Raw genomic sequence first — 14089 nt, forward strand, 5'->3', positions numbered from 1 at the left:
TTCTGAATTAAAGCTGAGCCCAGCTTCATGCATTAAGGTGGCTGGCTGTCATCCGATATTCATTTGTTAGCATGTTTGCCTTTTTTTCTTGTCTGCATTCGCAGCAAGGAGCTGTTGTATGTTTTTGGGTTTTGGGGGAAACTCGCTGCGATGATTCCCAAGTGGTATTCCTTGAAGATTTACTTCCTGTGTGCTCTCGTGGCTGCTGTGTCTTGGGCCTTTTTCGAGGGGAAATGAGAAAGGAAGCCAATGCACACGGCTTTTATTTCTGAGTTACATCCTCAGTGTTCCTGCCCACCGAATGGATTTATAGTTTCAAAGTGAAGGACTAGATGCACATAAATTACATGGCAGTGTGTGCAACATCTGTAAAGACAGAGGGCAGTTATGGATCAGTGGGACCGCTTCCCTTTCTTTCATTTACATGTTTATATGACAAGGCCAGGGAAGAGTTTTTAGACTGAAACAGATGAGACAGGTTACGACTTGAGTCACTGCTCCCTGAGAAACGGCACGTTTGAGAAAAAAAGATTCACTGTATGCTACAAGTTCAGACATTTCTTTTATCAGTCAAATAAAAAGAAAGTATTGATCACAGATCCATGTCATTTTCACACACCCATCTATCCAGCTAGTTGTCTGTCCATCACATTCAACACACTGATTATTGAATACTACTGTAATCTGTATTTAGATTAATAATGAAATATGATCCAATAAAAATAAATAAATAAATAAATAACCATAAAAAACAACACAGTAATATCTCTGCATTAACTTCTTAACTAGCTTAATATAAAAGGCAAAACAAAGATTGATAACTGTAAACATCTAAAATCATGGTTTGGAGAACATGGGACCATAGAAAAAGTGTCTGAAAAAGAATGATGATGAAGTAATACCTCCATAGATAATGCAGTCCAATTGGTTCACGTTCCACTTAATCAGTCTCCTTGTCCTGAAACTTTCCTGATCTAAACATGGAATATTGTTGGCCAGTTTCCAGAAAACTATGTGTTAGGAATAATGCAACAGTTATTCAGCTAGACCATTGCAGTGAGATGAATAAACAGCCATATTGGTGTAAAGTGCATTCTGAAATGGTAAAACTTGTTGTGGCAAAAAGTGAATTAAGTTCAATAAACAAATTATCTTAGGTTTATGTGTATTGTATCCAAGGTATGTTAAAGAATGTAATGAAATCAAGGTTCTGATATTAATGCCAAGGTGATTGTGTAAGACAAAAACTGTAATAGATACATACAGATATATTATTATTCAAAAACAGTATTAATTAATTTATGGACAAAAACTAAAAAACTAAAATCTCAGTAAAAAATAAAAAATAAAATTGCAATTGACTATTGTTTTGTTTTTGTTTTTTTGGTGAAGAACTTGTTTCCAACTATCCTTTGTGGCAAAGAGGCAACAATGAATTGAATAAAAGCTTGTTTAGTAAATGAACTAGCGTCTGTAAACTGGCAGTAGCTTGTTGGATCAGTAGCGCACTAAAACAAACGTTCATCCATAAATACCTTTTAAAGTCTTGCAGGTTGAACAAAATGCATGGAAAACCAGAAATGGCAACTAATGTCATGATACTACAGGTCAGCTGAGCTGATAAAACACCATCCACACTCGTAGCGCTGTTAAATTTTTATTTCTTTGCATCAGTTTCCAGGTAGGAGACAGTGAGAGGAGCTCCATATGTTAGCTGTGATCTCCAGAGACTTCAGTTAGATCCATCCATCAGAGTGTGAAGCCACAGCAATATGCTATCAAATTACACCAATTAAGCCATGGTCAGCCTTTTTGTGTGATCATAATGCTTTCTACACAGCCAAAAGTGGAGTTTAAATGCCTTTTCCGGAAGGACATGAGGAAGCCTTTTTTTTTTTTTGGATGAGTAGCTAATGCCAAGCTCCAAATAAACCCACTGATACAACTTCTAGAGCTGTTCGGGTACAGGCCATTAAACCTTGAAAGTAATTATATGGCTTGCTATTATGAAGGTGATCATCTAGGCTGCTTGATTACACATGGGAACATGATTATACAGTACTTTCCGATGAGAAGCAATTACATCCTTGGAGAAACTAATGCTACCACTTTTATTAACCATCTTAAAGACAGAGTGAGTTGGTCATCACTTTGATTCTGTATACTGCATGGATGCTTCTAAATGTTCCATTTATCGTCTGTGTTTGAAGGCATCACTAACAAAACCTTTGGTTATGGTGATCACTAGATTCCTTTAAATGTTCAGAAGAAGCCATTGTAGACCTTCCTATTCCCTTTTCCCAGCAGCTACTTGTTAAAGGTGCCACTTTTGATATTTCTTTCTAGTTTTCCAGATAACAGTCAATTGAGTCCAGGTGTTTGGGACAATTGCACAATTGCACTCAGAATCCATGATCATGTTTACATGTTAACTTTGTCTTGTGTTGTTCTGGGAACTTGCACTGTAAATTGAGAGAAAAGCATCATTTGCCTTGCATAATTTGCTGATGAAACTCTGTTTGATATTTCCATTTAAAACATTGATATTATATTGTATTAGGGGTGCCTTAAAATGCCCCCCAAAAATATGGAACCTAATGAGTTAAACTTAATGACTTAATAAGTTAAATTGATCAGAAATACCATATTACATAGTTTTGGACTGCATGTAAACAATCTTTAATTGATTGACAAATATCCACTTTCCAAGTAGAAATGAGTGGGTGTCATGATTTATGAGATTAAGCATGTTAAGATGTTCCTTTCCATCATTAATATTCTGTTTTCCCTTGACTTATACTGTACAGAAGAATTGAAGTCACAGTTGTTTTGTTTTTCAGCTTCCAGCAACCAGATGCACTTCATGGCGATTGATAAAGAAATCCCCATGCGCCAGGAGTTAAAAGGTCCAACAAGTAAGAGCATTGTCTACAATCTCAAGATGCTCTCCCAATCCATGTGACTGCAGCGGCATATGACTTCCATAACTTCATCGCTCATTAACCGCTGATGGCAGGACACAATTGAATGAGTGTTTGTAGAACTTGCCCTAGATATTAGGATCTCAGTCCTTGGCTTTGGCTGTTGGGCAGATCTTCTCCTGTTTCAGATAGCTTCACCCTGCCTGACAACAGACCTTGAGGAACTTCACATGAGAGTCCCATGTAAGGAGTGAACTATGGGACACAAAGGCCAGTTATCCCTTAGCAAGCACCACAGAAAAACAAAAGACAGATTATCATGATCTACCATGGTGGTGTTATTAAATTACCTCATCTACAAATGAGACAACACAACCGAGTTACTTAGATGTGCGCAGACAGTGGAATATGTATTCTTTGTCTATTAATGATTTGGAAGGCCTACACCAGGCTTTGTAAGGTCTTGAATAAAGCTAGTACTGATTAGACCAAAAATACATATGGGAAATAGACCTAGGCCATCTTTAAAAAAAAAAAAACAATATTCCCTATATAGCATTGAGGCTAGTATGCATGAATGACTTCGACTAGTCGATGTCTGGACTTGACTGGGATGTCGTTTCAAAAGCAATGCATTTATAAAATATATAATTTAAATAGTCTTTATATTATGTTGTATATTTAAAAATAATGCCGATATCTCTGAAACATTAAAGTGAAAACGAACAAGAAAAGTCCTATTGTTGTTTGTGGTTCGTGTGCGAATAGAAACTGATGGTAGGATGCCACCTAGTGGTAGATTTCATGCATCCAGCAGACCGCTGTCTAGTTTCATTCAGCTCTTACCTTCATATAAAAGACAACAAGCTCTATTAATGAACCTGATGTCATTTCTGTGTAATGCTGGGAATGAGAGCGAGGATAAGCATTAGACCTTGAGAAAGGACGCACACCATTTATGAGGAGACTTTTAAGGACACGAGGTGGGTGGGAGCTAGATTTCCTCCTTGGCTTAGAAAAGACAACACAATCTTTGCCAGCTACAGAATTCCCATCATTCCCTGGATATTAACACATTCATTTTAGGTAAAGGAAATTGCAAACCAGACCAGCTATGGTCATATTTAAAGCTCCAGAATGATCCATTCATCATGTTCTGTTTGTATGCTGAGTAATAGGCTACCTCTTTAATGCTACATCAGTCTAGGCATAAACTGTGTATTAAAACCCACTAGCTTTCCGTTGGGACTTTCAAAGTTATAAGAGTTTGAAAGTATTCAGATTAATTATATGACAGTGTATTTAAAAGGTATTATAATATTTGTAATTCCTTCATGGTTAAAATACTTAAAAACTTGGCATAACTAGAAAATGTTGTTTTCATTATAAAAATGGCCATTAAGGTTTTATTAATTAACATATTTTTTTTTCCAGGTTTAGAAATAACCCTAGTGGGGAAAAAATGTATTTAAATACATTTATTTTGTGCCAAGTAAATACATTAACAGGCTGAGATCCGACTAAAGATATACTGAAGTGTATAAGATTGTGCTAAAGTGGAACTATTGCAAGTATACTTTAGGTGCACTTTAAATATCTTCCATTCAAAGATTATTATACAGAGATCATGCAGTCCTTGTTAATGGTGATATTAAAACATTTTTGGCAGAATATTAAGAAATGTGCATCGTGCAATGAATAAATATTCCAAATAAAGTATAATTATTATAAGTCTTAAGTGATATGTCTATACTATTATAAGTACTATTTTAAATAAATTATGGCATAGGGTTTTCTTATAACTTCACACTTCCATATGCATATCCAAGTTTTTCAAGGCCATATGATCGGGGTGGGGCATTGTTAATGAGGGGGATTCAAATAAGAAATATCTTTATGTGAAGTTGTTTTGACTTGTTTTTAGTCATCCTAAATTAGGGGTGTCCACACTCTGTCCTGGAGGGCCACCGTCCTGCAGAGTTTAGCTCCAGATTGCCTCAACACTCCTGCCTGGAAGTTTCTAGCATGCCTGGTAAGACCCTGATTAGCTGGTTCAGGTATGTTTAATTGCTGTTGAAGCTAAACTCTGCAGGACCCCGACCCGCAGGACCGACTGTGGAGACCCCTTTCCTAAAGCAGCTGTATGTATTTTGCAAATTGTGTCTGCATGCAGAGGTCCTGACAGTACTCTACCTATTGTTTATGACACATTTACATTAATAACTAAATAACTCTCCCCACTCTCTCTGCAGTGCCAATCAGAAAACGCTCTGATGTCATGACTGAATTTACGTAGCTAAGAAATGAGCAATATGGTGATTATTTTGCACGTTTTAATCTATTCGCTTTCGAAAGTCAGCTATGCAAATATAAAATACACATATGTGGAAAATGGAAATCATTTGAACAGAATGAAGTCTGTAATCAACATCGAACATACAATACAAGCTCAAAAAGATTTGTTTGCCAAATTTCAAGTAAATGACATTAGTAGATGTGGCAGGTAGGACGAAGATATCCACAGAGGAAATCTGGCCACAGAGCATAATTTCGGTTGTACGGTGCCTCTCGGAGGCATCTGGCTGCTTCCCGGTCACATCGGCAAAGGATATTCGCACATCTGTCATTAAACGCATCTGCATTGAAGACATAAATCATAAAATTGTCGGCTGTGTAAAATGAGTAGTTTGCATACAGTGAAGGAAACCATATTTTAACCATGCACTAAAACCATCACTTCATGCTTCTTCAACAATATACTGAGTGTTTCCTATCTTGTGGTTTGGTAAAAACACTGCCTCTTTTCAGCCTGAAGTCTTCCATCTGTTATAATTCACACCCTGTATTAATACTACTTCCTGAAGCTGAAGGAAAAGACTAAACAAAACATTCATAGTCATATTTTCCCACAAGTTCACATTCCTCTTTTAAGGATTGCTGACTTTTTCCTCTTTCTTATTTTGACCCCAAGCTATTATAATGTAAAACCTGATTCTAAAAGAATGAAAATATGGCGGTTTAATATCTAAATAACACATCATACCACAGTCAGACCCATTTTCTTCACAAGTTCACAGATAACTATATGTTTTCGTCTGACAGCCTGTGAATTCTGCATACCCATAACAGCAGTCATGTCTGTGGCAACACCTAAAGAAGAACAAATGACCTTGAGCTTATCTGTAAATGAAATGGCACAGAGGACCTAGCCCAGTTCTGTCTGGTTTTCATTTTTTTTTTCTCATTATGTAACATATAATTCAAGTAGACTTGCAGAAATACAGAGCGATGTCATATAAGGTGGGCCGCTGAACATTTCAGACAGATAAACTGCTGAGTAAGATTAGACACAGAAATCCCAAATGTGGTGTAATAATATCAGCAGTTATTCGTGTTCAACCATTCGTTCAGTCATTCGCTGTCATGAAGAACTGCAGTAATATCCTTAACTGAGGTTAAGGGAAAATTTCATATATTATGTGTGGGAGAGCTGGGAGTAAATAAGCCTTTTCTGAATGTCTGAGGTAATGCCACAGATATGGACAAGTGTCTTACCAGTCTGCTCTGTCTCTTGGCCACCCTTGACCCCCGTGACCACAGTAACATCCATACTTTACATAAGATAAAGCTGATCGTCCCATGCTGCACTTGATCACACCAGCTAGCTCCAGCAAACCCCTTCTGCTCCGTGAAGACGTCTGTGGCTGCAGGGAAGCCATACTGACTGAAAGGAGTAAAAAGGAGAACAAAGGGGTTTATAATAGTGTAACCAATTTTTCTTTACATTTATATTTATTCATATAGTAGACTTTTAACATTTTATGCTGCATACTTTTAGAACAATTTCCCATAGTCTCATAAAGCTATGTTGTTATGTTACCATATGCCCAAAAATGATACATTTATAGTCATTTATTGTAACTGTCTGCAGGACTTATGGAATGACTTAAAATCTATTGTCCAAACGCACGCACAAACACTGCGTCTATAGCGACCCAGTCTAATAATAAATAATAAATCTGGATGTGATTTAAGAAAGCAGTGTGAGTGAATAGTTAAATGAGACGTGAGCAGCATCACCTGTAAAGAGCAGGAATGTGTGACACAGCACAGTCATTGTGCTCACAGGTAACTTCTCAGTGGCGCGTGAGTTCTTCAAAACTCATTGGCGGAAGTTCGTTTTGAGTGCGCGTGGTGTGCAGCGCATTCTTTGTAACTTTCCACGCAGCCCGCACCCGAAGATGCACGAGTTCAGGGCGATTCCATCAGGTACATTTTGACGGAAAAGAGTGCATAGTTTTTTTGTGTTTTTTTTGCATAGTTTGTCCAACGCTTTGTATTTTAAGTACGTTCTATTTATATTGTATAAAAATAGAATTACAATTAATTTACATACTAATACATTTTTATATTTGCTTAAAGCGGTCTTGTGTTTGATGCGAAATAAAGCCACTAATTTAAGATTGTTTTAACAACTTCCTTACCTCCAGTGACAGTCCATGTGACCAAGATCTATTTTTTACGTGTTTTTTATTTTTGTTTAAAAAAAATTACATATTGACTTTTTGACTCAATTTGTTTTAATAGCATCTTTGTGGTATTGGCCAATCTGTGCAAAAGCAGATTCAATATCCATTTTATTATTCAAAGCAGAAGCACGTTTAAAAATCCATAAAAATAGACCACTGACTATTTATAAGAAGGATTTTTTAGGAATATTTATTTATTTTTTCCAGGTGTTTCACTTGTATTTGAATTGTTTTTTTTTTTTTTTTGTACTAGAATGTGCATAGCAATAGCTAGACTACTATTAGCCTATTCAACGTCACATAAGACGCATTCATTTACTGATGTTCATTACACTGTTAAATAATATGGTTATTGTATTTATGAATGTACATAGTTACTTAATTGCAAATTAAATACATGTTAAAATCCTATGGTTATTGTATTTATGAATGTACATAGTTACTTAATTGCAAATTAAATACATGTTAAAATCCTATATCTATCTATCTATCTATCTATCTATCTATCTATCTATCTATCTATCTATCTATCTATCTATCTATCTATCTATCTATCTATCTATCTATCTATCTATCTATCTATCTATATTTATTTATTTATTTTAAACTAAGCTTGCCATCAGTTTGAAAATGACCGCAGCGGTTTTCGAGTACGTCTGAAGAGGGCACTGTCTGTAACCATCTTCAGCTACTTACTGAAAAAGTGAACAAGACGTCACGACAGTGTTGCCAAGTCCGTGGTTTTCCCGCAGTATTTTCTCCAGTATTGGGCTAACTCAACACTATTACTGCGGGTTGAAGCGAGCCCAATCTTGATATTTATCCCCTGGAATGTGAATTTTACTGGAGGATCCCCGCTATTTTTTTTTACCAGGGAAACCCCTCGAAACGCGAATGGGCTTGATATGAGTAGCAATTGGGAGGGTTTTGTTGCAACAACCTGGCAACCGAGGATCACGTTGCCCATAGAAGAGACAGGACTGACGAACACATTAAAACATTAGCGATTTTATGGAGCGCTCTCTTTTCCGCTGAACACTGATCTACTTACGGTGAGTGTTTTTTATGGTAGTAATACATCGATTTTTTTTCACGTACAAATGCTCGCGTGGCCGCTGTTAAACTGATGTGGGTGGGCAGACGTGCGCGGTAAAAATGCTAACGTTACCATGCTAGTTTACCTAACGACTGTTCACACAAGAGTTTGTATGACCAACCATTTGGCTAGCACACAAGACCTACGTGTTCCTGGTTTCACGGATAAAAAGGTCAGAGTCTCGGTGCAAGTCTTGCAGCAAAAAAAAGCCCACTGGCATAGGCAGTTTGTGAAAACATTTGGATATACATTGTTTATGTTTCAAAGATAAGAGAGCTCCTTTTTGTGGACAGTGCGTCAAATGCGCGCTCGAACAAACGTTAGGATCCCCGGCTCACTTCAGTTTGAGACACACTTAATTAGTGTTTCTTTATTACAGAAGCTATCTTTATGAACTATGCTAGAAGTTTCTCTGGCTAACGTTACATCAACAAATATGAGACGCCTCTTTTTGGTGAATTTCCCTTGACTGCCTCCAAGGGGACCAAAGTTAAGGAAGTAAGTTATTTTATACTGCGTCCCTTACTGGTTTACCGCGTGTTGTCAGAAATGCAATACAGCGGTGTCCGATTTGGAAGTGAAGCATTATTTTCTGTCGGATAGTTTGAATGAATCAGTTTGGAAAAAACCTGAACAGAACGACTGATCAAACACTGAAGTGAGTCGGGCTTGTAAGTTAAAATAGGCCGAGAACCGATGGATGAATTGATAGTGAGAACCTCTTTACAATAATCCAGATCTTTGAATTTATTTGAGCGTTCTTTACATTATAAATACTTTAGATTTATATTTAATTTACTTTCTAAGTTGAATTGTTGTTGCAAGAAACGAACTAAAGATCAAATAAACAGTAACGTGTATTATCAAATGCGTATTTGAGAATGACACGTTTTTACATCATCGTTAATCACAGGGTTCCTACGCAGTTTGGAAATATATTGAATTTGTACGGGAAATAAGAATGCAGAGAGTATGGGAAAAAAAAGTCAATTTCCAGACTTTTGCCCCCCCATTTAGATTTTTATGTTAGAAAATTAAGAATGTAATGAAAATATACTTATCATAGAAGAAGTGTGTTTTCATGACAGGTGTTTAGTGATTTCTTTAGTGATTGTCAAACACGACTGAATTAATTCAAGGTGCACTTTTTCATTATGCAGGACATGATATATATGACTAAATTGTAAACTTGAAATGTTTCCTCTTGCCATGAAGATGCTGACTGCTGCTGACATGGCGTTAAATCATAAATAAATACATTTTCATTATGCAGAAATGCAGGTTATAGGCATCTTGGGGTTTTCTTCATGATGTTTTTAGCACCGTAAAAGGTAAAAAAAAATAAAAAATGTATAAACTTGTGTGTGCATGAGAAACCAATAAACTTAGCATATTGGAAGATGCAAACTGAGCCACTTAATGCGCCATCAACACATTTCGAGGTGTTGTTTTATTTTGGTCGCCACAGAGTAGGCTATGCATTTAAGCAGACATAAGGCCTTGAAATATGATGTACTGCCCTAAAGAGCCAAATTTTGCACACTTTTACCGTACCAGTCTTCCTTGAACTTGGCAAATAGGACAATGCACACAGCTGTATTTTTCCATCAGCCCATGTCATGACTCATGTCATTGTTTCTCCTTGGCTACAAAGGATGCATTAAATTGGACATTAGGCCTTGATTTTAGAGGTGTACCACCCTAAGAAAAGCCACATTTTGAGCAAAAATATCTCCATTAATTCCTGTGCCTCCATGTAAACTAAATTTCTTCATGGTAAGATGGCAGTGACACATAAAGTAAATAAGTTATAGTATATATAAAACTAAAAATTGTAATGATTAAGCACACACAAAAATTCCCATGTGCATCTCAATATTTTCTTGAAGGCATAAAAAGTTTGTGCGTGCAAAAGTCTGTTTTTTTTTTTTTTTTAGGGGCTTTGTATGTTATCACTTCAATAAATAAATCAATAAATAAATATAACTATTCACATATGTCTGTGCTATATACCAAATATGAAGCTGAAAATAATTTTCTATTAACCATTTGTTAAATATGGTCTGAAAATATACTGAGAGGTTTGGTAATTTGTTGATGTATATATTTTTGGATGGAAAATGTGTAGGATCCCTGGTTCAATCACCGAATCGGTTCTTTGGAACAAACTGTTCTGAAGAACCAGGTTACACGAAGAAAAGTCGAGCATCCCACCACTGTTGAGAAATCATTGCTTTTTTTAAATTTTTAAACAGAGCAGAATGCAAATACTTTCCCAGTACTTTTCCTATTCCTATTTCGCAATATGACACGTGTCAATACGTGTTACTTAGGCAAATCTATGTCAAGTCAATGTATCTGTCTGATTTCTGTAGGCCTGTATATTTATATAAATCATAGGTGTTGACTGCAGTAAAGTCCTACAAGCAAATAGGAAGATGTCAGCCACAGGCCAGGAGCGAAGCAGCCGATGGCAGGACATTCAGAAGGGCTTGCAGTTCATTCAGTAAGTAAACCTGTGAACTTCAAGTTTTGATCATGAAGAGATGACTGAAGTGGCTTCAGTTTGTGTTATAGAGGCAAACGGAGAAATAGTTTCAGACTGACTTCATCCTCTTATGTTTTATTTCTGTCCCATGAAAAGAATTTGGTTGCTGTTCAAACATTTTCAGGAATGCAAATTAGACCCTGCTTGGTCACCCAACCTCTCTAATTCATGACATGTTGATTCCCCACAAATCTGTCATCGCTCACGTTCTGCGCACCTGTGTTTTAATGGTTTCAATTTTTTTTTTTTTTATCGTAGGTCTACCCTGCCTTTTCCTGGCCCTCAAGAGCAGTATGAGGTATGTGGTTTCCACTCACCATCAATCCAGCACTGATCACAGTTGTGGATTAGATATTTACATTATGAATTGATTTTTTCCTCCAGGTGTTCATCCAGAGTTTGGTGAGGAATCTGTTTGGTGAGGGAAATGATGTGTTCCTTGAAGGCGAATGGACGCGATCTGTTGAATTATACACAGAGGCCTTAAACATAGCGGAGTATGCAGAATCAGAGGACATCATCATCTCTCAAGACCTGAAGGAGAAGCTTTTTGCGAACCGTGCTGCATCCTACTTGAACATTGTAAGAATCCACATTCAACTGGATGTGTAAAGTTGGTCAAAAATGACAGCAAGGGTATTTATAATTTTTACAAAACCATTTATTTTCAACTTTTTTTATTCATTAAAGAATCCTACAAGCATGTATCACAGTTTCCACAAAAATATTAAGCATTTTTTAACATTGATAACAATAAGAAATGTTTCTTGAGCTTCAAATCAGAATATTCAGATGATTTCTGAAGCAGCATGTGACACTGAAGACTGAAAATTCAGTTTTACCAACTCCAAGAATTTACCAAGAATAAATTACATTTGAAAATATATTGGAGTAGAAAACTGATATTTTAAAGTGTAGTTATCTCCTTTTTTACTGTATTTTTGATCAAATGAATGCAGCATTGCGGAGAATAATAGAATACGCCCTAAAATATTAAAACAAGCTTTTGAATTTAATTATACAAGTAAACAGTGTATTTCCATGCGGTGTTTGATGACTGCTTATGCTGCATAGTTTTTTAATTCACTGTAATGTGTTTGTGGTTATTGATACAGGGACTGCACGATCAAGCTCTAGAGGACTCTGAAAAAGCTCTTCAACTCAATGAAACCAACTACAGGCGCTTTACCGGAAGGCTCGATGTCTAAAAGAAATGGGAAGACATCAAGAGGGCTTATGAGGTGGTTGCTAAATGCTCCATGGCAGTGCCTCAGGTCAGAGCACTTAACTCTTAGCTTTTAATCAAGCCTTTTTGTATTCCTTGGTTCTTCATCATGTTTCATTTGCCTTGTAGGATACTCGTGTGATTGAAATGACCCAGGAACTTGCCAAAATGTTGGGGTTGAAAATCCGTAAGGCTTATGTCAGAAGCAAGGTAAAAAACAAAACAAATAGGCTAGCTACTTTCTAGCTAATTGGGGAAAAAAAGTATTAATTTAGAATAATTGGTTCTAAGCTGGGGAAAATAAAGCTTATTAATCTGTGTAATTATTTGACCAGTCTCTTTTTTTTTTTTTTTTTTCTGAAATCAGCCTGCCTTAAATGTTTTGCCCTGTTCAAGTCTGTCAGGAGCCGGTAATGATAAGGTAAGATGCTGGATATGTGTGTGTTTAAAAATAATGAATGTAATAATGAGTTTCATTCAAATTTTCTTTTTTTTTTTTTTTTTTTTTTTTTTTTTTTTTTTACAGCATTCTCCGAGCTCTGCCTCCGTAGAGCATATTGAAACGGGTAAGTCAGTGTATACCACCATGAGAAATGTATATTACTGTTCAAAAGTGTAGGTGTCACAGTTTTTTTTTATTTTTACATTTGTATTTTTTTTTAAGGACGTTAAAGAGTTGAAAATTACCCTATAAATTACTTGCCCTCGAGTCATCCTAGGTTTATACGACTTTCTTCTTTTAGACGAACCCATTCTGAGTTATATTTCAAATCGTCTTTGATCTTTCAAGCTGTTTAATGGCACTCAGCGAGTGTTGCATGCATCAGTCCAAAATGATTTATAATAAAAAGTGTCTCACACGGCTCCTGGGGTGAACAAGGCCTCATGTAGCGAATTGTTTTTGTATAAAAAAAAATAAAAATCCATATTTAAAAGTAATAATCACTTTAATTTAGCTTGCACCAACAGTTGTAGACAGAAGCAGTTCTGGGAGCTTGACATATCGATGTCAGATCTGCGCATGCACCAGTGAGTCTCGTGAAAACAAACATTTGTTAACAGGAGCAAAGTTTCCTTAATATAGCAAAGGAAAGCCAGTCTTGCTTCTTGGCTTATATCGAAATCCTCTGACAATCTTTTCAAATCCTCGTTTTGTACTTCTAATTAGTGACCGCTTTTTTGTTTTGATCTTCACTTCAAAAGCATTTTAAAAAAACAGACTATCGGAGCGCTAATGCATTAGGGTTGGTCTGTTCACTTCTCACTGCTGTGTGTGCGCACTTGGATGGGTTTAAATGCAGAGCACCAATTCCGAGTATGGGCTTCCATACTTGGCAAATGTCACGACTTTCACTTTTCACTTTCATTGTGAGGTTTCACTGCAGACATTGCTCAATGGCAATTTGGTAGACATCACCCAACCCTACAATATATTAATACATCTTCAAATAAGGTCAGCTCAAGAACGCCTTCTTGTCTCCACAGAAGTGGGCCAGTATATGCAGGTATGGGCGGCCCGGTACAAGAGTGTTCTACAGTAAGCAAGATGGGAAGAAGTAGAGTCTAAGCCTCTTGTCAGTGTCAACTCGCCAACGGTCGTCCCAGTTGAGACAATAATCCAGAGCCTGTTCCCATGCCCGTACAATAATGGAACCAGGCTTAATGACTCATTACACAGTACCAGACACCCACTTGGACTATGATACAGATATTTTCGGGGATGAACTGGATGAGCTGTTGGACAGAGCAAGTCCTTCTGAGTCCTCTTTG

The 14089-nt window shown here is 36.7% G+C and overlaps 1 long non-coding RNA gene and 1 pseudogene across 1 annotated transcript; one reads left to right on the plus strand and one right to left on the minus strand.

Annotated features, from left to right (window-relative positions):
* Positions 1-4449: 4449 nt before the first annotated feature.
* Positions 4450-7425, minus strand: LOC113071839 (uncharacterized). The gene is made up of 3 exons (XR_003280251.1): positions 7002-7425; positions 6477-6645; positions 4450-5557 (listed from the first exon to the last, which is right to left on the minus strand). It is a non-coding gene; the product is annotated as an uncharacterized LOC113071839 (long non-coding RNA).
* A 1304-nt stretch (positions 7426-8729) lies between these two features.
* On the plus strand, positions 8730-14083 carry LOC113071840 (zinc finger CCCH domain-containing protein 7A-like; annotated as a pseudogene).
* The last annotated feature ends 6 nt before the right edge of the window (positions 14084-14089 follow it).

This window comes from Carassius auratus, unplaced genomic scaffold (genome assembly GCF_003368295.1).
Source record: "Carassius auratus strain Wakin unplaced genomic scaffold, ASM336829v1 scaf_tig00008290, whole genome shotgun sequence".
Lineage (NCBI taxonomy): Eukaryota > Metazoa > Chordata > Actinopteri > Cypriniformes > Cyprinidae > Carassius > Carassius auratus.